The sequence below is a fragment of the Lissotriton helveticus genome, chromosome 12 (assembly GCF_964261635.1).
Source record: "Lissotriton helveticus chromosome 12, aLisHel1.1, whole genome shotgun sequence".
Lineage (NCBI taxonomy): Eukaryota > Metazoa > Chordata > Amphibia > Caudata > Salamandridae > Lissotriton > Lissotriton helveticus.
Window position 1 is genome coordinate 848,996,886 of NC_136073.1, and position 27,358 is coordinate 849,024,243.

General features: G+C 49.6%; 1 protein-coding gene across 2 annotated transcripts in view; it reads right to left on the reverse strand.

The window, feature by feature from the left end:
* Nucleotides 1-27,358, reverse strand: part of TBXA2R (thromboxane A2 receptor) — a 230,335-nt gene that overhangs the window by 30,095 nt on the left and 172,882 nt on the right. The gene's annotated exons all lie outside the window — the stretch shown is intronic.

The following is a 27,358-nucleotide window of genomic DNA, read 5'->3' on the forward strand; positions in this document are numbered from 1 at the left end:
TGAAGAAAAGTTCGATGGATCCAAGCCTGGATCAAGGAAGAAGAAAACCTGAAAGCAGAGGGGACCAAGTTCTTGAATCACTAGCCAGTGATTAAGTGGGCACCAGGATGGCACCGGGCGAAGTCACCGCAGTCAGGTGAGTGGGCGCTGCTGGGCTCTGCAGTCTCTCGGACCAGGAGGCGTTGTCGGCGACCAGGATGGAGGTGCGAGCTGTCCCACGAAGGTTCTTGCTGTCGACGTCGCTGGACCCAGGATTGGGCAACAAGTCTTGGCAAATGCAAGGCCCACGCGGTGGACCTAAAATGGCGTCTTGGGTGGACCAGGAGGGTCCAGGGTACTTCTCCGATGGAGGGAAGCAAGGGCCAGTCTGGAGCAACCAGACCAGCAGCAGAAATGTCGTCGGGCGTCGTCAGGAAGGCCACAAGCCAGCGGGCTAGTAGCCAAACAACGCGGTGAGCAGTAAAAAGCAGAAGGGCCCCACGCAGATCGTGGAGATGCTGGGGGGCTGCTCTTCGGTGCTGGAGCTACTCAGGGTGGGGGCTTCTCGGACCCCAAAGCACTCACCAGGAATTCACTCGGCGGGCTTGTTGTTCAGAAGTCGTGCAGTCTTGAAGATGGCCGGTCCCTCGAGGTCTCGTCACACCCACGAATCTCAGCGTGACTGATGATGCAGGTAGAGGTCAGAGGTGCCAGGGAAGCCGGTTCTCGTCGAGCTGGGCAGTCGGATTCCGGAGGAAGGACTTGCAGCAGACCGCAGTGTTCTGTAGATGGTGCCTGCGGATGCAGGGTGACTACTCCTTAGTCACAAGGGAGAAATCTTAGGAAGAAGTCTTGAGTTCCTTTCGTGGAAAGTAGTTTCAGGATTCAAAGATGATCTGATTTGGAAGGGGGCCAGTCTCTACCTTTATCCTGTAAAAAGGGGCTGGCACGCGACTAAGTCCTGCCCTATGGGTGGGACTAGGAGGGGGGTGGTTACACCCACTTCCTTGGCGGGCTTTTCCCCAGCCCAGGGTCTGGAGTGACCCTGGAACTGGTTCCAGCCAGCCTATGCACAGTGAGCACCGGGGTGCCACGTGCAGTCACCTTCCTCTAAAGCCCTGCCTACCTACAATACACAAAACCCTGTCTGGGACGGTGCTGGCACCGCCCCTGGCAGGAAACCCTTTGTCCTTATCTCCTGCTCTGGGAGGACTCCCAGCAGCAGGAGGGCAGACTTGTGTCTCGGTGGCAGCATCCATTTTGTGGAGCTGAGGCTCTGTTTGACTTTAACCGGGGTTAGGGGTTACATACATGTCGTGTCCCTCTAGAAGGGTGGAATGCTAACCCCGTCGCCAGAATTGGCGAGGGGTTAGTATTCCAATTCGTATGACACCTTACTCGACATGTTTTGATAAAGCGATACCAGAGTTGGCATATAACCGCGAGGATTATAATGCACTTAAGAGTATATGGTATGCGATATCATGGAAACGGCTAAGGGATGGATCCCGAAAGCCGCAGACAGGCTCAGCTCATGCCAGAGCACCATCTCACACGATTCCAAGCACTCTGCCTTCAGGATTGTTAAGGCCTGCCATAGGAGTGACTGATAGGAGATCTGTGTGTCCATTTTAGGGTTAGATATAGGTATACTATATCTAAAGCAAAGGGTGATTACACCACCTTGCCCCAGCTGTCAAGCAGCCAGTTGTGTCAGATTTGGATGGCCAGCCAGGGGTGGCATAATACATGCTGCAGCCCCTGGTAGGCCCTGGGTACACCTATGCCCTGGGTACCTAAGGTACACTGTACAGGGACTAATAAGGTGATTCAGTATCCAATTTAGATATGTACCTAAGGTACATGGAATCCATTTTACAGAGAGAGCAGTAGGCCTGGGGTCCTGAATAGCAGGGCCCCAGGTCAACTAAGTCAGAAAACCAGCAAAACACCAGGCAAAAAGTTGGGGGCAACCATAGTCAGGGATCTACCTTCCTACATAACCCCCCCCCCCCAAACGAAAGGAGATAAGGCTAGCCTTGCCAGGTAAGCCTATATTGCCTGAGTGGCCATATAAGGAAGTACCAGCACTGGCATGGTTACCCCCTATCTCATGGTCCACTAAGCAATCCCTCACCCTAAGGGTGTCTGAGGGTCTCCACCATAGGGAATCTCTACCTGTGGTGTGTTTTGGCAAAGTAAAAGGCTGGTGCTGAAATGGAGTACTGAAGTGAGGCTCCACTAATTTTGGGCTCAGCTTCCTCCAATCATTTTCCACCATAGAGGCCTTTCTTTCCAAGACTGAGTTGTTTTGGGCTCTCAGGGTCAACCTCTGGCTACCTACAGCTGGAGGTTGGGTCCCTCTGTTTGGCTTACTGGAGGGACAGGTCAGGTCTGGGGCCCTCAGGTCCCAAGTTTGGCTGTGCCCAACAGTGTCCATCTGTGGGAGGTCCCTACCTAATTTTAAGGGGGATCCCTCAGGAGTATGTTTTATTTTCACTTGGCTAGGACTACTAGCTTCAGTGCCCTTAATCTGCTGATTGGGAAATTCTTTTGGACAGGGGGCCCCTTGGGGTCCAACACTGGCCTCCCTGACCTCTACAGCCCTGGGCTGACTGAGGCAGGGTAGAGAGGGGCAGGTTACCTGCTCCAGACTGGGTCCCACCTTGGAAGGGTCCACTGACATCAGGGGTTCTGTCAGGCTAGGCCTGACTACCTCTGTGGCAGTTTCTTCACAAGGGGTCAGATCAGTTCCCTGAGGAGGCTGACCCTTTCCTAAAGTCTGGTGGGAGGGAGATTTCTCTTCCTCCTCAATGCTCTCTGTCTGAGTGGAGTGATCCATAGTTTCAGGCTTCACAACACTATCATCTGTCTGAGTTTGAGCTGTGGCCATCACAACTCTCCCAACCTTTTCAGGAGGGGGCTCAGTTTGGGTGTGGGCTGTTACCATGACAGCCTTGACAACCTGTTCTGGGAAGGAAGTTGTCTGAGATTGGGTTGTGACTGGCACAACCCTCCTGACCTGTTCAGGGAGGACATCTTGGACTGGGGCTGTGGCTAACACTGCCCCACTAACCTTACCATGGGGGTTTACCATTCTAGAATGGGTTTCTTGCTCTACCTCAGCCCAGGCTGAGGTCTCTAAATCATTCCCCAGTAGGCAATCTACAGGCAAGTTGGATGTCACTGCCACTCTCTTGGGGCCAGTGACACTTCCCCAGCTGAGATTTACTACTGCCATGGGATGAGTTTTCTTCACTCCATCAATGTTTACCACCTGGTATGTGGCACCAGGTAAAAGTTGCCTTGAGGGGACTAGACTCTCAGTCACCATAGTGATGCTAGCCCCTGTATCTCTATAGGCCTCAACTTTTATACCATTGATGAGGGGCTCCTGTCTGTACTTGCCCAAAGTGTTGGGACAAGTTGTGAAGTTGGCAAACCCCATGCCAGTCTCACAGACAAGAGTATCTAAGTTTGGGGACCTGGTTAGGCCAGAGTCCCCAGGAACTCCCAAAGTAAATGCACCCAAATTCTTGGGGGCACTCCCACCACCTGGGGGATTACTACTAGTAGTAACAGGAGGTTTGGGAATGTTACTTGGGGGTATGTTTTCCTTATTGTTATTCTTGGGGCAACTGCTGTCAGTTTTTAAATGACCCACCTGTTTACAGGGATAACAATAGGGTTTCTTCTGGTTGTTGGAAGGATTCTGGGACCCACCCCCCTCAGAGGATTTTTGGGGCCCTGATGTGGTTTGATCTGTAGATTTATTCCCACCCTTCTCTTGAGGCTTGGTTGATTCCTTTTTCTGGTCACCACCTTGGTTCTTGGGCCTAATCCTGGTTCTGACCCATTTGTCTGCCCTCTTACCCAATTCTTGTGGAGAGGTCAGATCAGAGTCTACCAGGTGCTGGTGTAATAACTGGTTCTGACAATTATTTAAGACTTGCTCTCTCATAATTAGATTATACAATCCTTTGAAATCAGTAACCTTACTACCCAGTAGCCAGCCTTCCAAAGCCTTAGTGGCACAATCAACAAAGTCAGACCAGTCCTGAGACTGAGTTTTCTGGGTGTCTCTGAACAGCAACCTGTACTGCTCAGTGGTTAAACCAAACCCATCAACCAGTGCATTTTTCAGGACCTGGTAATTGTTAGCATCCTCAACTCTAGTAGTGAGGAGCTTATCTCTACCTTTACCATCAAAGGAGAGCCACAGTATAGCTGCCCACTGACTCTGGGGAATGCCCTGCACAGTGCAGGCCCTCTCCAAAGCAGCCATCCATTTCTGGATGTCATCCCCTTGCTTAAAGGGGGGCACTATTTTAGTCAGGTGTTTAGTGTCTAAACCCTTCTCTCTATCTCTTCGGAGATTGCTGCCACCAGTGGGAGCTAGCCCACTCATCTGCTGCTCTCTTGCCAGGGCAAGCTTCTCTTTGGCCAGGGCAATTTCTTCCCTTTCAATCCTCAGTTCAGCTTGTCTCATCCTAGCTTCATGCTCCCTTCTCTGAGGGGAAGTAAATCTCCTCTGTGGAGGATTCCTTCTCCCCTGAGAAGAGGCATTAGAGTGCAGAGATCTATTGGAGTCCCTAGAAAGAGATCTATCTCTCCTAACTCCAAGGTTAGGCCCACTTCGGGTTAGTACTGGGGGTCCCCCAGATCCTAGCCCAAGTAAGTCTGAGTTGGCCCTGGTTAGCCTTCTGACTACCTCAAGACCTTTGTCTACCTCATCCCCAGAGAGTTCCTCTTGATCCTCCTCCTCAACTGCAGTAGCAATGTTGGGGAGATCTGGATCCCCAGAGGTTCCCTCTAAGGCTGGCATGTTCTCATGTAACTGAGAAAGCTTTCTGGCATCATATGTCTCTAAGAGACCTATCAGAAAGGGAATGGTGGGGTTAGACCCCTGCTTCAGTTTTCTGGAGACACAGATTTGTCTCATCTCCTGGAAACTGAGAGCTGCATATCTTGAAGTGACCTGTGGAGGGTCAACACTGACCAGGGGAGTCTCAGTAGATTCTCCCTGGGTAGACATGCTTTTCTAGTGAGGTGTAAGTGGTGCACTTACCTACACTATATGTTTGCCTACTGATCCCTTGCTAGAGTTGTAGTTTAGGGTGTGCTAGGCCCTAGGAGCTACAACAGCTGGTTCAGTAGAACTCAGAGTATTCTAAGCTAAGTTATATGTACCTTTAGTACTTATGTGATCTTTCACAAGATATTCTTAGGGCATGTGTGGTAAAACAACAGCAAGCTCAAATCCCAACCGCTGCTCACCAATGTGAGAAGTTGGCCTGATGTGCAGTGCTCACTATTCTAGTGATCACTATATACCAGTCCAAACAACCCTTATTGATGATTGGTTGTAAGTCAACCTTATAGACCAGCTATCCTAGTAGCATGGATACGAGCAGTCTAAGGCTAAGACTCTAGAGGGCGTGTTAAGCCAGCTGTTTTACCATCACATTACCCCTTGAACACCCAGTGAAAGGACACCACACAAGTGTTATGAAAATAAACAGTGTATTTATTAGAATCACAACAACCCTGTACTCTTTATGAGGACAGGGTGCTAGGCACACAACAAAACTCTTACGAAAATACTTAAGTTAGCACGTTATACACAAATGCCCGAGGGGCACGAAAAACCATATACTTTAAAAGTGGAATGTGGATTACTAGCAGGTAAGTAACAGTTCTAATAGGCTTTGGAATCGCTAGGACTGGACTAGGGAATCGTTAGATTACTACTAGGAGACCCAGGGGACTCGGGTGCAGAGTGTGCACTCTCACGCGGGATGCGGGACAAAGTCTATGGAGGCTAGTAAAGGCAAATTTAGTGTTCACGGGCGAACCCGACCTGGTGGGAAGAAAACGACAGTGGATCCTGACCCTAGGATAGTGAGGCTATGCTGGGACACCGAAGTGCCGAAGTTACCTAGCCCAGGGGCTGCAGCTGCATAGGTCTGAAAAGACGTCGGGAATCTCGTTGCCGGACCAGGAGCCTGGAAGGAAGAAGTTGCTGGCAGGCGACCAGTGAAGAAAAGTTCGATGGATCCAAGCCTGGATCAAGGAAGAAGAAAACCTGAAAGCAGAGGGGACCAAGTTCTTGAATCACTAGCCAGTGATTAAGTGGGCACCAGGATGGCACCGGGCGAAGTCACCGCAGTCAGGTGAGTGGGCGCTGCTGGGCTCTGCAGTCTCTCGGACCAGGAGGCGTTGTCGGCGACCAGGATGGAGGTGCGAGCTGTCCCATGAAGGTTCTTGCTGTCGACGTCGCTGGACCCAGGATTGGGCAAAAAGTCTTGGCAAATGCAAGGCCCACGCGGTGGACCTAAAATGGCGTCTTGGGTGGACCAGGAGGGTCCAGGGTACTTCTCCGATGGAGGGAAGCAAGGGCCAGTCTGGAGCAACCAGACCAGCAGCAGAAATGTCGTCGGGCGTCGTCAGGAAGGCCACAAGCCAGCGGGCTAGTAGCCAAACAACGCGGTGAGCAGTAAAAAGCAGAAGGGCCCCACGCAGATCGTGGAGATGCTGGGGGGCTGCTCTTCGGTGCTGGAGCTACTCAGGGTGGGGGCTTCTCGGACCCCAAAGCACTCACCAGGAATTCACTCGGCGGGCTTGTTGTTCAGAAGTCGTGCAGTCTTGAAGATGGCCGGTCCCTCGAGGTCTCGTCACACCCACGAATCTCAGCGTGACTGATGATGCAGGTAGAGGTCAGAGGTGCCAGGGAAGCCGGTTCTCGTCGAGCTGGGCAGTCGGATTCCGGAGGAAGGACTTGCAGCAGACCGCAGTGTTCTGTAGATGGTGCCTGCGGATGCAGGGTGACTACTCCTTAGTCACAAGGGAGAAATCTTAGGAAGAAGTCTTGAGTTCCTTTCGTGGAAAGTAGTTTCAGGATTCAAAGATGATCTGATTTGGAAGGGGGCCAGTCTCTACCTTTATCCTGTAAAAAGGGGCTGGCACGCGACTAAGTCCTGCCCTATGGGTGGGACTAGGAGGGGGGTGGTTACACCCACTTCCTTGGCGGGCTTTTCCCCAGCCCAGGGTCTGGAGTGACCCTGGAACTGGTTCCAGCCAGCCTATGCACAGTGAGCACCGGGGTGCCACGTGCAGTCACCTTCCTCTAAAGCCCTGCCTACCTACAATACACAAAACCCTGTCTGGGACGGTGCTGGCACCGCCCCTGGCAGGAAACCCTTTGTCCTTATCTCCTGCTCTGGGAGGACTCCCAGCAGCAGGAGGGCAGACTTGTGTCTCGGTGGCAGCATCCATTTTGTGGAGCTGAGGCTCTGTTTGACTTTAACCGGGGTTAGGGGTTACATACATGTCGTGTCCCTCTAGAAGGGTGGAATGCTAACCCCGTCGCCAGAATTGGCGAGGGGTTAGTATTCCAATTCGTATGACACCTTACTCGACATGTTTTGATAAAGCGATACCAGAGTTGGCATATAACCGCGAGGATTATAATGCACTTAAGAGTATATGGTATGCGATATCATGGAAACGGCTAAGGGATGGATCCCGAAAGCCGCAGACAGGCTCAGCTCATGCCAGAGCACCATCTCACACGATTCCAAGCACTCTGCCTTCAGGATTGTTAAGGCCTGCCATAGGAGTGACTGATAGGAGATCTGTGTGTCCATTTTAGGGTTAGATATAGGTATACTATATCTAAAGCAAAGGGTGATTACACCACCTTGCCCCAGCTGTCAAGCAGCCAGTTGTGTCAGATTTGGATGGCCAGCCAGGGGTGGCATAATACATGCTGCAGCCCCTGGTAGGCCCTGGGTACACCTATGCCCTGGGTACCTAAGGTACACTGTACAGGGACTAATAAGGTGACTCAGTATCCAATTTAGATATGTACCTAAGGTACATGGAATCCATTTTACAGAGAGAGCAGTAGGCCTGGGGTCCTGAATAGCAGGCCCCCAGGTCAACTAAGTCAGAAAACCAGCAAAACACCAGGCAAAAAGTTGGGGGCAACCATAGTCAGGGATCTACCTATGCGTTGTAAAGGTTTTCGTTGTAAAAACCACGTTGTAAAGGCATGCGATGTAAAAGTATGCGTTGTAACGTCATACATCCAATTTACACACTACGGTTGCTGTAACATACCTTCCCTTACTTGGGCCTCTCTAACTTGATACAGGGATTAAAAACTCTAGTGCTGTCAAGCTTAGTTTATGCCAATGAGCACAGCGTTTCTCTCTTTACACTATTTCTTGGCAACTTTAACAAATCCAGAGGGCCTCAGACAGGCTAGCCGTAAACCTGAGTAGATGGGGGTAACTTTAACGTTATCTCTTTAAGAAAGCTCTACACTGGTCAGCACATGCAAGAAGAACGTCCCTCAGAGCCACCTGCTTTGCAGACCCGGTGGTCCATGGGACAAGACCCGCCTCCCTGCAATCTAAACTCAGACTGTGCAGCCCAACAAAAAACTCAAATAGAGAATTGCTCCTCTCCTGAAAAGTCCCCGTTATACAAAGACTGAACAGATGATGTTCCTTATCAGTACAGACATGAAAACTGTGGAATATGAATATATGATGTTACAACGTAAACAATTACAACGCATGCCTTTAAACTCGGTTTTTACATCGCAACTACCATTATAATGCAAGGTTTTCCTACGCATGCCATTACAACGCATTTTTAGAAACTACCATTACAACGCATACCATTACAACACATACCATTACAATACATAATGCTTTTGGGGCAAAAGTGGGGTAAGTGTTGGATAGTGTAGGGGTAAAAATACTATCCCCATGTACCCCAAAACCCATACCCACCCTAAAACTAAAAAATCCCCATTACTTACCTTATAATGCGTTGTAATGGCATACGTTGTAATGGTATGTGTTGTAATGGCATGCGTTGTAGTGACATGCATTGTAATGGCATGCGTTGTAATGGCATGTGATGTAATGGCAGCTGCGTTGTTAAGGTGATGACTGCGTTGCAATTGTTGTTTCCCGTGGAATATACTTCCAAAACGAACAAGCACTGGCAAAGCCAAAAGGACTGGCATTGCATGCTGAGATCTGATTTAAACATTTAAAAATGCCTGCTTCAGTGAGAATACAAACACAAATTGCTTTCTATATACAATACATATGTAGGGTAAAGAATGTAATTGGTGGTGATGTAGTGTATGTTTGAAATTTTAAAATAGTCCCTTGTGGATTATATTGAAAGCATTCCATAGAAGTTGGAATAAAGGGCAAGCAGCCAATAGCGTGAAGTGAGACAGAAATACGTCTCTAGGTTGAGCTAAAGCCTCTCTGTTACTGTTTAAAGTAATTGTTAGCAATAGGGTTGCAGACAGCAGCACTGTCAAGCCAGACCTAAAAATGATTGTCCACAACCCTCTAGAATTCAGGAGAGCAGGAAACTCCTGAATTTTCCCAAGATCATGCTGCATTGACTCTCCGTCTAAAAGGTTGATAGCTTTGTGTACACAGTCTTTGACCTCTCCTTTGTTTGCTTCTCAGTGCGTAAGATGCCACTCTTCCAAGCCTGGAGTGCACTCTCCAAGCCTCACGCACAGTGCTTAATTTGAGCCTGTGGTTTCCAGTGCTCAGCACCAGCACTTAGTCATTAACACCGGTGCTTTTAATGAGCACCAGTTAAAGACACATTCATTTATGGTAGGCACAGTGAGATTAAGTAACTTGCCCAGAATCACAGCCAGAGCCAAGACTCAAAACTGGTTCCCCAGCTCTGAAGTCGGCAGCTCTGGCCATTACGCTACATCATTTCCCCAGCTTTCATGGTTAGTAATTGGTTCTGTTTTAGGTGGCACTAACAGGAGAAATGAGCTGGTGCAAGCTGCCTCCTGATTGTGGAAATGTGTAATATTTTACGTTAGCATAAGTGACAGCCATTTTGGCTGTGGCATCCATTTTACTTCCTTCATAATTCTTTCATCCTCTGCTGTTCGCCTTTTCACCCTGCTTGTGTCATCAACTTTAGTTGACGTCTTTCGACATGGCTAAGCAATGTACGTGCTGGGGGGTTTGTAGCTGCTGGTGCACCTGGTCTTAGAGGTTATCTATTGACCGTTTACTGCTGTCATATACGTTCCTGCTCCCTGTGAGAAGTTGGCCTGATGTGCAGTGCTCACTATTCTAGTGATCACTATATATCAGTCCAAACAACCCTTATTGATGATTGGTTGTAAGTCAACCTTATAGACCAGCTATCCTAGTAGCATGGATACGAGCAGTCTAAGGCTAAGACTCTAGAGGGCGTGTTAAGCCAGCTGTTTTACCATCACATTACCCCTTGAACACCCAGTGAAAGGACACCACACAAGTGTTATGAAAATAAACAGTGTATTTATTAGAATCACAACAACCCTGTACTCTTTATGAGGACAGGGTGCTAGGCACACAACAAAACTCTTACGAAAATACTTAAGTTAGCACGTTATACACAAATGCCCGAGGGGCACGAAAAACCATATACTTTAAAAGTGGAATGCGGATTACTAGCAGGTAAGTAACAGTTCTAATAGGCTTTGGAATCGCTAGGACTGGACTAGGGAATCGTTAGATTACTACTAGGAGACCCAGGGGACTCGGGTGCAGAGTGTGCACTCTCACGCGGGATGCGGGACAAAGTCTATGGAGGCTAGTAAAGGCAAAGTTAGTGTTCACGGGCGAACCCGACCTGGTGGGAAGAAAACGACAGTGGATCCTGACCCTAGGATAGTGAGGCTATGCTGGGACACCGAAGTGCCGAAGTTACCTAGCCCAGGGGCTGCAGCTGCATAGGTCTGAAAAGACGTCGGGAATCTCGTTGCCGGACCAGGAGCCTGGAAGGAAGAAGTTGCTGGCAGGCGACCAGTGAAGAAAAGTTCGATGGATCCAAGCCTGGATCAAGGAAGAAGAAAACCTGAAAGCAGAGGGGACCAAGTTCTTGAATCACTAGCCAGTGATTAAGTGGGCACCAGGATGGCACCGGGCGAAGTCACCGCAGTCAGGTGAGTGGGCGCTGCTGGGCTCTGCAGTCTCTCGGACCAGGAGGCGTTGTCGGCGACCAGGATGGAGGTGCGAGCTGTCCCACGAAGGTTCTTGCTGTCGACGTCGCTGGACCCAGGATTGGGCAACAAGTCTTGGCAAATGCAAGGCCCACGCGGTGGACCTAAAATGGCGTCTTGGGTGGACCAGGAGGGTCCAGGGTACTTCTCCGATGGAGGGAAGCAAGGGCCAGTCTGGAGCAACCAGACCAGCAGCAGAAATGTCGTCGGGCGTCGTCAGGAAGGCCACAAGCCAGCGGGCTAGTAGCCAAACAACGCGGTGAGCAGTAAAAAGCAGAAGGGCCCCACGCAGATCGTGGAGATGCTGGGGGGCTGCTCTTCGGTGCTGGAGCTACTCAGGGTGGGGGCTTCTCGGACCCCAAAGCACTCACCAGGAATTCACTCGGCGGGCTTGTTGTTCAGAAGTCGTGCAGTCTTGAAGATGGCCGGTCCCTCGAGGTCTCGTCACACCCACGAATCTCAGCGTGACTGATGATGCAGGTAGAGGTCAGAGGTGCCAGGGAAGCCGGTTCTCGTCGAGCTGGGCAGTCGGATTCCGGAGGAAGGACTTGCAGCAGACCGCAGTGTTCTGTAGATGGTGCCTGCGGATGCAGGGTGACTACTCCTTAGTCACAAGGGAGAAATCTTAGGAAGAAGTCTTGAGTTCCTTTCGTGGAAAGTAGTTTCAGGATTCAAAGATGATCTGATTTGGAAGGGGGCCAGTCTCTACCTTTATCCTGTAAAAAGGGGCTGGCACGCGACTAAGTCCTGCCCTATGGGTGGGACTAGGAGGGGGGTGGTTACACCCACTTCCTTGGCGGGCTTTTCCCCAGCCCAGGGTCTGGAGTGACCCTGGAACTGGTTCCAGCCAGCCTATGCACAGTGAGCACCGGGGTGCCACGTGCAGTCACCTTCCTCTAAAGCCCTGCCTACCTACAATACACAAAACCCTGTCTGGGACGGTGCTGGCACCGCCCCTGGCAGGAAACCCTTTGTCCTTATCTCCTGCTCTGGGAGGACTCCCAGCAGCAGGAGGGCAGACTTGTGTCTCGGTGGCAGCATCCATTTGGTGGAGCAGAGGCTCTGTTTGACTTTAACCGGGGTTAGGGGTTACATACATGTCGTGTCCCTCTAGAAGGGTGGAATGCTAACCCCGTCGCCAGAATTGGCGAGGGGTTAGTATTCCAATTCGTATGACACCTTACTCGACATGTTTTGATAAAGCGATACCAGAGTTGGCATATAACCGCGAGGATTATAATGCACTTAAGAGTATATGGTATGCGATATCATGGAAACGGCTAAGGGATGGATCCCGAAAGCCGCAGACAGGCTCAGCTCATGCCAGAGCACCATCTCACACGATTCCAAGCACTCTGCCTTCAGGATTGTTAAGGCCTGCCATAGGAGTGACTGATAGGAGATCTGTGTGTCCATTTTAGGGTTAGATATAGGTATACTATATCTAAAGCAAAGGGTGATTACACCACCTTGTCCCAGCTGTCAAGCAGCCAGTTGTGTCAGATTTGGATGGCCAGCCAGGGGTGGCATAATACATGCTGCAGCCCCTGGTAGGCCCTGGGTACACCTATGCCCTGGGTACCTAAGGTACACTGTACAGGGACTAATAAGGTGATTCAGTATCCAATTTAGATATGTACCTAAGGTACATGGAATCCATTTTACAGAGAGAGCAGTAGGCCTGGGGTCCTGAATAGCAGGGCCCCAGGTCAACTAAGTCAGAAAACCAGCAAAACACCAGGCAAAAAGTTGGGGGCAACCATAGTCAGGGATCTACCTTCCTACATAACCCCCCCCCCCCCAAACGAAAGGAGATAAGGCTAGCCTTGCCAGGTAAGCCTATATTGCCTGAGTGGCCATATAAGGAAGTACCAGCACTGGCATGGTTACCCCCTATCTCATGGTCCACTAAGCAATCCCTCACCCTAAGGGTGTCTGAGGGTCTCCACCATAGGGAATCTCTACCTGTGGTGTGTTTTGGCAAAGTAAAAGGCTGGTGCTGAAATGGAGTACTGAAGTGAGGCTCCACTAATTTTGGGCTCAGCTTCCTCCAATCATTTTCCACCATAGAGGCCTTTCTTTCCAAGACTGAGTTGTTTTGGGCTCTCAGGGTCAACCTCTGGCTACCTACAGCTGGAGGTTGGGTCCCTCTGTTTGGCTTACTGGAGGGACAGGTCAGGTCTGGGGCCCTCAGGTCCCAAGTTTGGCTGTGCCCAACAGTGTCCATCTGTGGGAGGTCCCTACCTAATTTTAAGGGGGATCCCTCGGGAGTATGTTTTATTTTCACTTGGCTAGGACTACTAGCTTCAGTGCCCTTAATCTGCTGATTGGGAAATTCTTTTGGACAGGGGGCCCCTTGGGGTCCAACACTGGCCTCCCTGACCTCTACAGCCCTGGGCTGACTGAGGCAGGGTAGAGAGGGGCAGGTTACCTGCTCCAGACTGGGTCCCACCTTGGAAGGGTCCACTGACATCAGGGGTTCTGTCAGGCTAGGCCTGACTACCTCTGTGGCAGTTTCTTCACAAGGGGTCAGATCAGTTCCCTGAGGAGGCTGACCCTTTCCTAAAGTCTGGTGGGAGGGAGATTTCTCTTCCTCCTCAATGCTCTCTGTCTGAGTGGAGTGATCCATAGTTTCAGGCTTCACAACACTATCATCTGTCTGAGTTTGAGCTGTGGCCATCACAACTCTCCCAACCTTTTCAGGAGGGGGCTCAGTTTGGGTGTGGGCTGTTACCATGACAGCCTTGACAACCTGTTCTGGGAAGGAAGTTGTCTGAGATTGGGTTGTGACTGGCACAACCCTCCTGACCTGTTCAGGGAGGACATCTTGGACTGGGGCTGTGGCTAACACTGCCCCACTAACCTTACCATGGGGGTTTACCATTCTAGAATGGGTTTCTTGCTCTACCTCAGCCCAGGCTGAGGTCTCTAAATCATTCCCCAGTAGGCAATCTACAGGCAAGTTGGATGTCACTGCCACTCTCTTGGGGCCAGTGACACTTCCCCAGCTGAGATTTACTACTGCCATGGGATGAGTTTTCTTCACTCCATCAATGTTTACCACCTGGTATGTGGCACCAGGTAAAAGTTGCCTTGAGGGGACTAGACTCTCAGTCACCATAGTGATGCTAGCCCCTGTATCTCTATAGGCCTCAACTTTTATACCATTGATGAGGGGCTCCTGTCTGTACTTGCCCAAAGTGTTGGGACAAGTTGTGAAGTTGGCAAACCCCATGCCAGTCTCACAGACAAGAGTATCTAAGTTTGGGGACCTGGTTAGGCCAGAGTCCCCAGGAACTCCCAAAGTAAATGCACCCAAATTCTTGGGGGCACTCCCACCACCTGGGGGATTACTACTAGTAGTAACAGGAGGTTTGGGAATGTTACTTGGGGGTATGTTTTCCTTATTGTTATTCTTGGGGCAACTGCTGTCAGTTTTTAAATGACCCACCTGTTTACAGGGATAACAATAGGGTTTCTTCTGGTTGTTGGAAGGATTCTGGGACCCACCCCCCTCAGAGGATTTTTGGGGCCCTGATGTGGTTTGATCTGTAGATTTATTCCCACCCTTCTCTTGAGGCTTGGTTGATTCCTTTTTCTGGTCACCACCTTGGTTCTTGGGCCTAATCCTGGTTCTGACCCATTTGTCTGCCCTCTTACCCAATTCTTGTGGAGAGGTCAGATCAGAGTCTACCAGGTGCTGGTGTAATAACTGGTTCTGACAATTATTTAAGACTTGCTCTCTCATAATTAGATTATACAATCCTTTGAAATCAGTAACCTTACTACCCAGTAGCCAGCCTTCCAAAGCCTTAGTGGCACAATCAACAAAGTCAGACCAGTCCTGAGACTGAGTTTTCTGGGTGTCTCTGAACAGCAACCTGTACTGCTCAGTGGTTAAACCAAACCCATCAACCAGTGCATTTTTCAGGACCTGGTAATTGTTAGCATCCTCAACTCTAGTAGTGAGGAGCTTATCTCTACCTTTACCATCAAAGGAGAGCCACAGTATAGCTGCCCACTGACTCTGGGGAATGCCCTGCACAGTGCAGGCCCTCTCCAAAGCAGCCATCCATTTCTGGATGTCATCCCCTTGCTTAAAGGGGGGCACTATTTTAGTCAGGTGTTTAGTGTCTAAACCCTTCTCTCTATCTCTTGGGAGATTGCTGCCACCAGTGGGAGCTAGCCCACTCATCTGCTGCTCTCTTGCCAGGGCAAGCTTCTCTTTGGCCAGGGCAATTTCTTCCCTTTCAATCCTCAGTTCAGCTTGTCTCATCCTAGCTTCATGCTCCCTTCTCTGAGGGGAAGTAAATCTCCTCTGTGGAGGATTCCTTCTCCCCTGAGAAGAGGCATTAGAGTGCAGAGATCTATTGGAGTCCCTAGAAAGAGATCTATCTCTCCTAACTCCAAGGTTAGGCCCACTTCGGGTTAGTACTGGGGGTCCCCCAGATCCTAGCCCAAGTAAGTCTGAGTTGGCCCTGGTTAGCCTTCTGACTACCTCAAGACCTTTGTCTACCTCATCCCCAGAGAGTTCCTCTTGATCCTCCTCCTCAACTGCAGTAGCAATGTTGGGGAGATCTGGATCCCCAGAGGTTCCCTCTAAGGCTGGCATGTTCTCATGTAACTGAGAAAGCTTTCTGGCATCATATGTCTCTAAGAGACCTATCAGAAAGGGAATGGTGGGGTTAGACCCCTGCTTCAGTTTTCTGGAGACACAGATTTGTCTCATCTCCTGGAAACTGAGAGCTGCATATCTTGAAGTGACCTGTGGAGGGTCAACACTGACCAGGGGAGTCTCAGTAGATTCTCCCTGGGTAGACATGCTTTTCTAGTGAGGTGTAAGTGGTGCACTTACCTTCACTATATGTTTGCCTACTGATCCCTTGCTAGAGTTGTAGTTTAGGGTGTGCTAGGCCCTAGGAGCTACAACAGCTGGTTCAGTAGAACTCAGAGTATTCTAAGCTAAGTTATATGTACCTTTAGTACTTATGTGATCTTTCACAAGATATTCTTAGGGCATGTGTGGTAAAACAACAGCAAGCTCAAATCCCAACCGCTGCTCACCAATGTGAGAAGTTGGCCTGATGTGCAGTGCTCACTATTCTAGTGATCACTATATACCAGTCCAAACAACCCTTATTGATGATTGGTTGTAAGTCAACCTTATAGACCAGCTATCCTAGTAGCATGGATACGAGCAGTCTAAGGCTAAGACTCTAGAGGGCGTGTTAAGCCAGCTGTTTTACCATCACATTACCCCTTGAACACCCAGTGAAAGGACACCACACAAGTGTTATGAAAATAAACAGTGTATTTATTAGAATCACAACAACCCTGTACTCTTTATGAGGACAGGGTGCTAGGCACACAACAAAACTCTTACGAAAATACTTAAGTTAGCACGTTATACACAAATGCCCGAGGGGCACGAAAAACCATATACTTTAAAAGTGGAATGTGGATTACTAGCAGGTAAGTAACAGTTCTAATAGGCTTTGGAATCGCTAGGACTGGACTAGGGAATCGTTAGATTACTACTAGGAGACCCAGGGGACTCGGGTGCAGAGTGTGCACTCTCACGCGGGATGCGGGACAAAGTCTATGGAGGCTAGTAAAGGCAAAGTTAGTGTTCACGGGCGAACCCGACCTGGTGGGAAGAAAACGACAGTGGATCCTGACCCTAGGATAGTGAGGCTATGCTGGGACACCGAAGTGCCGAAGTTACCTAGCCCAGGGGCTGCAGCTGCATAGGTCTGAAAAGACGTCGGGAATCTCGTTGCCGGACCAGGAGCCTGGAAGGAAGAAGTTGCTGGCAGGCGACCAGTGAAGAAAAGTTCGATGGATCCAAGCCTGGATCAAGGAAGAAGAAAACCTGAAAGCAGAGGGGACCAAGTTCTTGAATCACTAGCCAGTGATTAAGTGGGCACCAGGATGGCACCGGGCGAAGTCACCGCAGTCAGGTGAGTGGGCGCTGCTGGGCTCTGCAGTCTCTCGGACCAGGAGGCGTTGTCGGCGACCAGGATGGAGGTGCGAGCTGTCCCATGAAGGTTCTTGCTGTCGACGTCGCTGGACCCAGGATTGGGCAACAAGTCTTGGCAAATGCAAGGCCCACGCGGTGGACCTAAAATGGCGTCTTGGGTGGACCAGGAGGGTCCAGGGTACTTCTCCGATGGAGGGAAGCAAGGGCCAGTCTGGAGCAACCAGACCAGCAGCAGAAATGTCGTCGGGCGTCGTCAGGAAGGCCACAAGCCAGCGGGCTAGTAGCCAAACAACGCGGTGAGCAGTAAAAAGCAGAAGGGCCCCACGCAGATCGTGGAGATGCTGGGGGGCTGCTCTTCGGTGCTGGAGCTACTCAGGGTGGGGGCTTCTCGGACCCCAAAGCACTCACCAGGAATTCACTCGGCGGGCTTGTTGTTCAGAAGTCGTGCAGTCTTGAAGATGGCCGGTCCCTCGAGGTCTCGTCACACCCACGAATCTCAGCGTGACTGATGATGCAGGTAGAGGTCAGAGGTGCCAGGGAAGCCGGTTCTCGTCGAGCTGGGCAGTCGGATTCCGGAGGAAGGACTTGCAGCAGACCGCAGTGTTCTGTAGATGGTGCCTGCGGATGCAGGGTGACTACTCCTTAGTCACAAGGGAGAAATCTTAGGAAGAAGTCTTGAGTTCCTTTCGTGGAAAGTAGTTTCAGGATTCAAAGATGATCTGATTTGGAAGGGGGCCAGTCTCTACCTTTATCCTGTAAAAAGGGGCTGGCACGCGACTAAGTCCTGCCCTATGGGTGGGACTAGGAGGGGGGTGGTTACACCCACTTCCTTGGCGGGCTTTTCCCCAGCCCAGGGTCTGGAGTGACCCTGGAACTGGTTCCAGCCAGCCTATGCACAGTGAGCACCGGGGTGCCACGTGCAGTCACCTTCCTCTAAAGCCCTGCCTACCTACAATACACAAAACCCTGTCTGGGACGGTGCTGGCACCGCCCCTGGCAGGAAACCCTTTGTCCTTATCTCCTGCTCTGGGAGGACTCCCAGCAGCAGGAGGGCAGACTTGTGTCTCGGTGGCAGCATCCATTTTGTGGAGCTGAGGCTCTGTTTGACTTTAACCGGGGTTAGGGGTTACATACATGTCGTGTCCCTCTAGAAGGGTGGAATGCTAACCCCGTCGCCAGAATTGGCGAGGGGTTAGTATTCCAATTCGTATGACACCTTACTCGACATGTTTTGATAAAGCGATACCAGAGTTGGCATATAACCGCGAGGATTATAATGCACTTAAGAGTATATGGTATGCGATATCATGGAAACGGCTAAGGGATGGATCCCGAAAGCCGCAGACAGGCTCAGCTCATGCCAGAGCACCATCTCACACGATTCCAAGCACTCTGCCTTCAGGATTGTTAAGGCCTGCCATAGGAGTGACTGATAGGAGATCTGTGTGTCCATTTTAGGGTTAGATATAGGTATACTATATCTAAAGCAAAGGGTGATTACACCACCTTGCCCCAGCTGTCAAGCAGCCAGTTGTGTCAGATTTGGATGGCCAGCCAGGGGTGGCATAATACATGCTGCAGCCCCTGGTAGGCCCTGGGTACACCTATGCCCTGGGTACCTAAGGTACACTGTACAGGGACTAATAAGGTGACTCAGTATCCAATTTAGATATGTACCTAAGGTACATGGAATCCATTTTACAGAGAGAGCAGTAGGCCTGGGGTCCTGAATAGCAGGCCCCCAGGTCAACTAAGTCAGAAAACCAGCAAAACACCAGGCAAAAAGTTGGGGGCAACCATAGTCAGGGATCTACCTATGCGTTGTAAAGGTTTTCGTTGTAAAAACCACGTTGTAAAGGCATGCGATGTAAAAGTATGCGTTGTAACGTCATACATCCAATTTACACACTACGGTTGCTGTAACATACCTTCCCTTACTTGGGCCTCTCTAACTTGATACAGGGATTAAAAACTCTAGTGCTGTCAAGCTTAGTTTATGCCAATGAGCACAGCGTTTCTCTCTTTACACTATTTCTTGGCAACTTTAACAAATCCAGAGGGCCTCAGACAGGCTAGCCGTAAACCTGAGTAGATGGGGGTAACTTTAACGTTATCTCTTTAAGAAAGCTCTACACTGGTCAGCACATGCAAGAAGAACGTCCCTCAGAGCCACCTGCTTTGCAGACCCGGTGGTCCATGGGACAAGACCCGCCTCCCTGCAATCTAAACTCAGACTGTGCAGCCCAACAAAAAACTCAAATAGAGAATTGCTCCTCTCCTGAAAAGTCCCCGTTATACAAAGACTGAACAGATGATGTTCCTTATCAGTACAGACATGAAAACTGTGGAATATGAATATATGATGTTACAACGTAAACAATTACAACGCATGCCTTTAAACTCGGTTTTTACATCGCAACTACCATTATAATGCAAGGTTTTCCTACGCATGCCATTACAACGCATTTTTAGAAACTACCATTACAACGCATACCATTACAACACATACCATTACAATACATAATGCTTTTGGGGCAAAAGTGGGGTAAGTGTTGGATAGTGTAGGGGTAAAAATACTATCCCCATGTACCCCAAAACCCATACCCACCCTAAAACTAAAAAATCCCCATTACTTACCTTATAATGCGTTGTAATGGCATACGTTGTAATGGTATGTGTTGTAATGGCATGCGTTGTAGTGACATGCATTGTAATGGCATGCGTTGTAATGGCATGTGATGTAATGGCAGCTGCGTTGTTAAGGTGATGACTGCGTTGCAATTGTTGTTTCCCGTGGAATATACTTCCAAAACGAACAAGCACTGGCAAAGCCAAAAGGACTGGCATTGCATGCTGAGATCTGATTTAAACATTTAAAAATGCCTGCTTCAGTGAGAATACAAACACAAATTGCTTTCTATATACAATACATATGTAGGGTAAAGAATGTAATTGGTGGTGATGTAGTGTATGTTTGAAATTTTAAAATAGTCCCTTGTGGATTATATTGAAAGCATTCCATAGAAGTTGGAATAAAGGGCAAGCAGCCAATAGCGTGAAGTGAGACAGAAATACGTCTCTAGGTTGAGCTAAAGCCTCTCTGTTACTGTTTAAAGTAATTGTTAGCAATGGGGTTGCAGACAGCAGCACTGTCAAGCCAGACCTAAAAATGATTGTCCACAACCCTCTAGAATTCAGGAGAGCAGGAAACTCCTGAATTTTCCCAAGATCATGCTGCATTGACTCTCCGTCTAAAAGGTTGATAGCTTTGTGTACACAGTCTTTGACCTCTCCTTTGTTTGCTTCTCAGTGCGTAAGATGCCACTCTTCCAAGCCTGGAGTGCACTCTCCAAGCCTCACGCACAGTGCTTAATTTGAGCCTGTGGTTTCCAGTGCTCAGCACCAGCACTTAGTCATTAACACCGGTGCTTTTAATGAGCACCAGTTAAAGACACATTCATTTATGGTAGGCACAGTGAGATTAAGTAACTTGCCCAGAATCACAGCCAGAGCCAAGACTCAAAACTGGTTCCCCAGCTCTGAAGTCGGCAGCTCTGGCCATTACGCTACATCATTTCCCCAGCTTTCATGGTTAGTAATTGGTTCTGTTTTAGGTGGCACTAACAGGAGAAATGAGCTGGTGCAAGCTGCCTCCTGATTGTGGAAATGTGTAATATTTTACGTTAGCATAAGTGACAGCCATTTTGGCTGTGGCATCCATTTTACTTCCTTCATAATTCTTTCATCCTCTGCTGTTCGCCTTTTCACCCTGCTTGTGTCATCAACTTTAGTTGACGTCTTTCGACATGGCTAAGCAATGTACGTGCTGGGGGGTTTGTAGCTGCTGGTGCACCTGGTCTTAGAGGTTATCTATTGACCGTTTACTGCTGTCATATACGTTCCTGCTCCCCCTCCTTATTTGCTGAACAAGTGGTCATCCACCTGCTCTTGTTTGCTAATATTTATTTCTGTGTCCAAACTCGCTCTTTCCATTTCTGTCCACATGCTTGCATTGAAACAAAATTGTATATATAGGACAATGGTTTGTGAATTAAGTGTACTTCCTCCCACAACACTTGAGGGTGTTGTTCGGAAGCAGTCCTGCTCATAAGTATTTAATAAACTTGGTTTGTTTTACTTCACTGCAGTGCCGATCTCTCTTTTGTTAGTATTCGGACCCGTGGACGAGAGGGTGACCCTGCACCAGTGTGCCCTCACAGGGGTACATTTCCACACCAGCACTTATTTTGTTTACAAATTAACCACTGCTCACGCACAACTTCAAAACATAACATTACTGAGTGATACTTCCTTCTCCCACTCATGCACTGCATATGTAGTAACCGTAGACCAACAGGGCAGTGCTTTGGGGCCTCAGCAAGAGGTAGGGAAGCACTATAAAAATGCTTACTGCGATAAAATACAACCACCACTCCTCTGCAGCACTTAATGCAACACTTAATGGACCCTCCCATTAGTCTTATGAGCACTGTAGAGTCCCAACTGCTACTTATCTACAGCACTGCATTGACACTCACACATTCTTGGGAGCATTGCAGTGACAATACCGCCACTCCTATGCCGCACTGCATAGACACTTCCAACAATCTTACGACCAATGCACTGCCACTAAAACCTCTCTTGTGCAGCAATGCATGCATCCCATGCTCTGAACCACTGCAGAGACATCACTACCACTCACTAGGGACTGCAGCCACTCACCTGAACCACTGTATAGGCAAAACCATCACTTCCGGGGCACTATGACCACTCACCAGAAACCTCTGTATTGACACTACCACCACTGCATGGAGGCTACCGCCATTCTTCTGCAAGACGACAGGTGCCCATGGAAAGAGGGAATTGTAAAGACCAAGTATGGCAGCCATGCAGGGGAGTGGCAGCTCAAGCAGGGGCTTAAGAGGCTTGAAAAGGATGGATGCCAGCAGCTCTGCCAGTGACGGAGCAATTCAAACGCACGCTGCCTGCCTCTCTGTACAGCACTGCAGAGGCTTTTAGAGGCACATTGCCCGCCTCTCTCTGTACAGCACTGCAGAGGCTTTTAGCCTCATCACTGCGGTGCGAATTCTGCCGCTGTGCTGAACATTCCGATCGCGGGCGTGGTCATGACGGCTCCCGGCCGTCATCAGCACACGCCCACCGTGACTCATGACGGCCGGGAGCCGTCATGAGCATGAAAGAGGTTAGAGGCAAGTTGCCTGCCTCTCTGTACAGCACTGCAGGGGCTTCCAGAGGCACACTGCCCGTCTCTCTCTGTGCAGTACCGCAGGGGCTTCCAGAGGCACACTGCCCGTCTCTCTCTGTGCAGTACCGCAGGGGCTTTCAGAGGCACACTGCCCGCCTCTCTGTACAGCACTTGTTGACACTGCTACAAACACCCACCTATACTCACCAAGCAGTTGCTTTGCTACAAACTCTTCACTACTCTGCATTAGGAGGCATTGATATAACCCCCTCGTCACCAGACAATCATGGCCTCAGCCAAAAACTCATGAATCGCCAGAAATCATTAGTACCGGCCTGGCAGCTGCAATGGGGACATGTTACAAGGGACAACTAAACGGGAGGAACATGCAACAGTAGGAAGTTAATTGTACAAATTATGGAAAAGATTAGTAACTGGTAATAAAAGAATCCAGCGACCATCATCATCCCTCAAGCATCATCTGTTTCACATCACTGTGTTTACTTAGCACAATATGTTGGACTTCTTCCGCCGCTTAAGGGGCAACGCGATATTTTACAAGACATAAAATGATGAAAAACAGTTGTACTGCTGCAATCACTGTAAGAACATATGAAAATAAGAGCAGGCCTTTGCACCCCCGGGGGAAGTGAGGGGGACGATGGTTATTTGGCTTTCGAGATCTTCAGATTTAATCACAATTTAACGATTTAGGTTCTTGGCCTCCAAACCCGGAAGTGATTCAGCCCTCTCTCGACCGCTCATCAGGGCTGATTCAGACAAACATCAGATGGATGGGGTGAGTGGTGCTGTGTTGCATGGGGTAATAGGCTGAGGAGGCAGAAGGGGGTCCCTGCAGGGGGAAGTCAGTGCTAATGGCAACTCATCGGAGTTGGCTAACATCCGTCAAAAATAGGGTGGTGACATTTAAGGTTGATGAACATGCCTGGGCTCACAGGCATCTATGATGCAGTGCCCTATGGGGACAGGGCCCCAAGAAACAGTCTTTGGTTGAATTGCCGGCAGCATAGCGAGCTGTACTGGGAACAGCAACCAGCCCTAGCAGGTTGCTGCTCGTTCGGCTCGGGAACAGCGGGGGTGAGGGGGGAAGCGGATTGTGCTAGCAAAAAGCATTGTTCCCGCTTTTCTTACAGGGGGCTGATATTGAAAGGCTACAAAACCAGCCCCTGGCCCACTGGGGAAATGCTGGGTGGAGAGGTGATGCGTCTGTTTCTTACTGCGCTTCCGTGGCGACGCAACCAGCAGCGCCGTGATGCGATGAAGATCCGGTGCAATGAAAGAAAAATGACGTCTTCTCCTTGATGCGACACAATGCGTGCACGCCCGACAGCCCTGTGCTGTTGTCCCCTCTATTTTATGCCAAAGATGAGTGAACCGGAGGCAGTTCAGCTCACGGAGGCAAAGCCAAAAGGAAACCCTTCCACTTCCGGGCCCAGCTCACCAGCGTCACCTGCTTGCTGAAAGAACTTGTGAATGTGTTAAATGGATGGATATGGATGTGTAAGCTTCCAAGGGAGCACATATATTGCTTCAAATTAAGCCATTTCAAACAATGTCTGCATGCTTTCGCTTTCTTAAATAAAGATTTTACACAAGCGCACTCAAAATATTTTGCTCGCTACAGACAGCTTCAGTTGTCAGTCAGGAAACAGCACTGTACACCACACTCCACAGAGACAATCCTTGCTCATGATTGGATGGCTTTCATGTCAATCTCAGTTGCCTTCCTCACTTTCTGCGGCTGACTCGCCCATAGGAGCTTTTTAGGTCGAGCCTGGGCAGTGCAAGTGCTGCTCACCAAGGCATGCTGTATTGAGGTTGGGACTTGAAACCCCACCCATAATTTTAATTGGCTTGTGTCATTGTCCATTGTAAATTGTGGCTGTTCATTGGTGAAAAGGCTTAATAGCCCCCCTTTAATACCACCTTGTCTCATTTTGTAACCTCCCATGGCGGCAATCCTGTTACGTGTGTTGTTGTTCGGTAGGCTTTAATTACAGGGTTTGAGCACTATTTTCTCAAATAGCTTCAACAGGCTCTCTCATAACGTCTTTTAATTTTTTATAGTACGCATTTGCAATGCATTAGGCCTTGCATTTCCAAGAGTTTAAGCAACTGGCAATGAAAATGACAATGCCTTTTATTTATCTGTTTTAAAAACAACACATAGCTATAAGGCATTGTCATTTATAATGCCAATAGCTCCCTAAATGCGAGACCTATTAATTTGCAAATGCTTGTTGGTTTAGCCATCCGCAGCGGAAAAAAGAACCATTTATTTTGTCTTCTAAACTACACCCAAATTAATTGAAAGACAATGTAAACTAATAGTGAATCTGTTGTAAAGTGTCCTAATTCATTGCTCAGCGAAATAAAGAAGCTGAAAAAAGAGATTGCAAGACCTAAATCGCATATTCACTCCTGGCCTCTCCAGATAAAGTTGCTTCATCTGTGTTCATGGGGTAACGTCACTGAAGAAGGACTAGCACCTCCACCCGGCTATTTACCAAAAGTTGGCAACCACATACGAGGACACAGATCCTGTGATTACCCTAGACTTTGTGCCAGGACTTTATCCGTCAAAGACAGTAAACAAGCCACGACCTTGGACAATATTTGTCACAGACTCCCAGAAAGGTGCAGGCACCAGGCCCAGAAAACCATCCCTAACTTACAGAGATGTCTGATGCTTCGGGTGTCAGCATCGCCGCTGAACAAGATAAAATCTTATTTATAAATCAGTATTTCTAAAGCACGAACTACACACCCTTACGGGTCTCAAGGCACTGGGAGCCATTGTGGAAATGAAGTGAGCTATTGCCCAGAGTCACATGGTGCTGAGCTGAGCTGCTGCCAGAGCCGGGATCGAACCGTGAGCCCTGTGCTCCGAAGTCAGCTGCCCTGGCCGCTGCACCACACCTCTCCACAGGCACCTTGGTACACGAGTGTTTAGTAAAAGACTCGCCCCTCTCTTGTGCACCAGGGGATGTGGGGCTTTCAGGGTCTGGGTACCAGACTCTCTGACTCTGTTCCAGATGGCCCGGCTTCTCAGCCACAGACCTGGCCTCCAGACGCTCTCTGTTAGGATGCTTCTCTCTCTCTCTCTCTCCCTTTTTATCTTCAAACACAAACATGTGTCTCAGATGCTGCTAACGCAACAGATGGGCACTTTCTGAAAACCTTCAGAGGTCTGAACATCCCTGGCACGGATGAGGATCTGAGATCTGGGCTGGGAGGACGGGGGTTGTTGTATTCCAGGTATGGGGGGTGAGGAGGGAGAAAGAGCTGTGCTCTGCACCCTGGTAGCAGAGGGTCCGAGCTGTATCTCGGGTGCCTTGTCTAAGGACGGAAGAGTTGGGCTCTGCTGGCTTCTAGACACGGAGGCGAGCAAGGTCCGAGGGGCCTGAGTCACCAGACTGAGGCGAGCCTGCTGCTCCGTGCCAGGTTTTGGGGACGAGGATGGAGGGGCTGGGTCAGGAGAGCTGGTGGTGGACTCGTCTTGTTGTTTAGCCAGAGGTTGGACCAGCCTCAGCCAAGGACGGCCTGACCTTGGGTGTGGTGAGTGAGGGATGCTGTGATATGCAGCTAGGCTGGTGTAGAGTCAGTCTCAGCCAAGGACGGCCTGACCTTGGGTGTGGTGAGTGAGGGATGCTGTGATATGCAGCTAGGCTGGTGTAGAGTCAGGCTCAGCCAAGGACGGCCTGACCTTGGGTGTGGTGAGTGAGGGATGCTGTGATATGCAGCTAGGCTGGTGTAGAGTCAGGCTCAGCCAGGGACGGCCTGACCTTGGGTGTGGTGAGTGAGGGATGCTGTGATATGCAGCTAGGCTGGTGTAGAGTCAGGCTCAGCCAAGGACGGCCTGACCTTGGGTGTGGTGAGTGAGGGATGCTGTGATATGCAGCTAGGCTGGTGTAGAGTCAGGCTCAGCCAGGGACGGCCTGACCTTGGGTGTGGTGAGTGAGGGATGCTGTGATATGCAGCTAGGCTGGTGTAGAGTCAGCCTCAGCCAAGGACGGCCTGACCTTGGGTGCGGTGAGTGAGGGATGCTGTGATATGCAGCTAGGCTGGTGTAGAGTCAGTCTCAGCCAAGGACGGCCTGACCTTGGGTGCGGTGAGTGAGGGATGCTGTGATATGCAGCTAGGCTGGTGTAGAGTCAGTCTCAGCCAAGGACGGCCTGACCTTGGGTATGCTGTGTCACGAGGCTAGGCTGGGATAGAGGCAGGCTCAGCCAGGGATAGTCTGACCTGGGGTTAGGCCTAGGGTGACACAGGGCCCGAATCCTGTATCTGAACGTCACATCTTACTAGGCTGAGCCAGCAAAAAGTATTATGTGGAAACTCTTGAATCACTTCTAATCACTGCGTCGCCCACTGAATTCCATTCCATTCTTTAGGTTTCAGCTCATTTTGCAATTAAAGGTTGGGAATATAGTCTTGAGAACGAGTCTTGGCCCAGCTCCAATAGAAACTCCCAACTGCTGGGTCCTGTTTCTAAACAGGAGCAGAGTTGACCCCAGATGCATTGCAGCCCTTAGGCCTGGTCGCTGGGATGCAACTGACGTCAGGTCAGCTTTCTGGCGGACTGGCTCTGTGCACTTTAAGTATGCCTGGTTTTAATAGTATTCTCTGACCCAGCCAGTGCAATGGCCCTCTTTCTGTGCATTTTCCCTGCCTGATGCAAAATGTCTCACTGTGCCACTGGAGTCAAGCTATCCTGGCTGAATTGGGGTGAACCCCGAAACTGGTCCTAGGATGCTTGTTTCCGGTCCAGGGAGGACCTGGCTTGGCAGTTCGGGCTGGACTGTTCCCATGAGGCACAGGGTCAAGACTGATTTGCATATGGCCATATCTAAACTGGGGTGGCTTGGTGAGCAAAAGAACGATGGATTTAACCCAGATCTTTTGATTGGGGGTGAATGTTTTAATTTGTTCTGCATCCCATCCTTCAATTGTGTGTCTTTTGATGCAAACTGAGAGCAGCTCCAGTGCATTGATTTTTCAGAGTCCAAGGCAAAATGATATTTTGTTATTTACGTGCTCCCTTTCCCCTAGGGACAAGTTTATTTTCTAGACCATTTGTAGCTCTTTGATGCCTATTATGCCGGCACTAGTGTAATAC